Raw genomic sequence first — 2500 nt, forward strand, 5'->3', positions numbered from 1 at the left:
GGCACAAACATGATGTTTCACTGATGTGAAATATATTACAGATAGGATGGCCAAAGACTGGTTACTCTTTGGGATAACGTTATTTTTATGCTAAGAAAAAAACATTTTTCATGCATCTGATGTCCCCATAATGTCATATATGTCATTAGAGTTGTAGATTTCCACTGTCCAAAGCCCATATATGTTTTCACTTGAATGTATTGAAAGTGAAACCATCAGATCTTGGCTTTGGCATGAGATGTCTTGAAAGTAAGACCAGCGCTGTCTAAATATGAGTCTCCTCTGCTCAGGGTGTGAGTACAGAGAAGATTGGAGAAAGTCAAAAGTTTTGCTCAAAAATGACTGCAGATCAAAAGAGGTCCCCAGTTCAAATCTGGGTGCCCCCTCATGTAAAGATAGCATTGGTTAGACTTATCTTTTCACTGATGTGAGAGAGAACATCCTAGCAAGAGAGCTTGGCCTCCTTTTGTCTGAAAATGCAACCCCAAAGATTGTTGGGTGTCTTCATCTTTAGCAGAGGATGGTTTCGATCCATCGACCTCTGGGTTATGGGCCCAGCACGCTTCCGCTGCGCCACTCTGCTAGCAGTACACCCCAGATGGGACTCGAACCCACAATCCCTGGCTTAGGAGGCCAGTGCCTTATCCATTAGGCCACTGGGGCTCAGAAAAAAACTCCACATATTCTCCTTTTCTAGCTTGCCTTTGCATTCACCGGTCACCTTTGGAAAATTTTTGGGTGAAATTTTTGACTTTCTCCAATCCTCTCCAAACTCATACCTTGCGTAAGGGAGACTCAGACATAGGCAGGTGTGCTTGTCAAATCCATCCATCCATCCATTATCTGTAACCGCTTATCCAATTTATGGTCGCGGGGGGTCCAGAGCCTACCTGGAATCATCGGGCGCAAGGCAGGAATTCACCCTGGAGGGGACGCCAGTCCTTCACAGGGCAGCTTGTCAAATCCTCCTATGTTGTTCCAAAGCTGAGATCTGACCATCCCACTTCCAATATATTACAGTCAAAAAATATGTGGGTTTTGGACACTTGAAATTTTACAACTCTAAAGACAGATATGAGATCAAGGAGACATGGGATGCATCAATACATGTTTGTTATTTTGGCACAAACATGATGTTTCACTGATGTGAAATATATTACAGATAGGATGGCCAAAGACTGGTTACTCTTTGGGATAACGTTATTTTTATGCTAAGAAAAAAACATTTTTCATGCATCTGATGTCCCCATAATGTCATATATGTCATTAGAGTTGTAGATTTCCACTGTCCAAAGCCCATATATGTTTTCACTTGAATGTATTGAAAGTGAAACCATCAGATCTTGGCTTTGGCATGAGATGTCTTGAAAGTAAGACCAGCGCTGTCTAAATATGAGTCTCCTCTGCTCAGGGTGTGAGTACAGAGAAGATTGGAGAAAGTCAAAAGTTTTGCTCAAAAATGACTGCAGATCAAAAGAGGTCCCCAGTTCAAATCTGGGTGCCCCCTCATGTAAAGATAGCATTGGTTAGACTTATCTTTTCACTGACGTGAGAGAGAACATCCTAGCAAGAGAGCTTGGCCTCCTTTTCTCTGAAACTGAAACCCCAAAGATTGGTGGGTGTCTTCATCTTTAGCAGAGGATGGTTTCGATCCATCGACCTCTGGGTTATGGGCCCAGCACGCTTCCGCTGCGCCACTCTGCTAGCAGTACACCCCAGATGGGACTCGAACCCACAATCCCTGGCTTAGGAGGCCAGTGCCTTATCCATTAGGCCAATGGGGCTCAGAAAAAAACTCCATATATTCTCCTTGCCTAGCTTGCCTTTGCATTCACCGGTCACCTTTGGAAAATTTTTGGGTGAAATTTTTGACTTTCTCCAATCCTCTCCAAACTCATACCCTGCGTAAGGGAGACTCAGACATAGGCAGGTGTGCTTGTCAAATCCTCCTATGTTGTTCCAAAGCTGAGATCTCACCATCCCACTTCCAATATATTACAGTCAAAAAATATGTGGGTTTTGGACACTTGAAATTTTACAACTCTAAAGACAGATATGAGATCAAGGAGACATGGGATGCATCAATAAATGTTTGTTATTTTGGCACAAACATGATGTTTTACTGATGTGAAATATATTACAGATAGGATGGCCAAAGACTGGTTACTCTTTGGGATAACGTTATTTTCATGCTAAGAAAAAAACATTTTTCATGCATCCGATGTCCCCATAATGTCATATATGTCATTAGAGTTGTAGATTTCCACTGTCCAAAACCCATATATGTTTTCACTTGAATGTATTGAAAGTGAAACCATCAGATCTTGGCTTTGGCATGAGATGTCTTGAAAGTAAGACCAGCGCTGTCTAAATATGAGTCTCCTCTGCTCAGGGTGTGAGTACAGAGAAGGTTGGAGAAAGTCAAAAGTTTTGCTCAAAAATGACTGCAGATCAAAAGAGGTCCCCAGTTCAAATCTGGGTGCCCCCTCATGTAAAGATA

General features: G+C 42.4%; 4 non-coding genes across 4 annotated transcripts; all 4 read right to left on the bottom strand.

Annotated features, from left to right (window-relative positions):
- Positions 1–511: 511 nt before the first annotated feature.
- trnam-cau (transfer RNA methionine (anticodon CAU)) lies at positions 512–583 on the bottom strand. Its single transcript has one exon. It is a non-coding gene; the product is annotated as a tRNA-Met (tRNA).
- Positions 584–590: 7 nt separating this feature from the next.
- On the bottom strand, positions 591–663 carry trnar-ccu (transfer RNA arginine (anticodon CCU)). Its single transcript has one exon. It is a non-coding gene; the product is annotated as a tRNA-Arg (tRNA).
- A 969-nt stretch (positions 664–1632) lies between these two features.
- trnam-cau (transfer RNA methionine (anticodon CAU)) lies at positions 1633–1704 on the bottom strand. The gene has a single exon. It is a non-coding gene; the product is annotated as a tRNA-Met (tRNA).
- A 7-nt stretch (positions 1705–1711) lies between these two features.
- trnar-ccu (transfer RNA arginine (anticodon CCU)) lies at positions 1712–1784 on the bottom strand. Its single transcript has one exon. It is a non-coding gene; the product is annotated as a tRNA-Arg (tRNA).
- Between the last annotated feature and the right edge of the window lie 716 nt (positions 1785–2500).

The sequence above is a fragment of the Hoplias malabaricus genome, chromosome 1 (assembly GCF_029633855.1).
Source record: "Hoplias malabaricus isolate fHopMal1 chromosome 1, fHopMal1.hap1, whole genome shotgun sequence".
Classification (NCBI taxonomy): domain Eukaryota; kingdom Metazoa; phylum Chordata; class Actinopteri; order Characiformes; family Erythrinidae; genus Hoplias; species Hoplias malabaricus.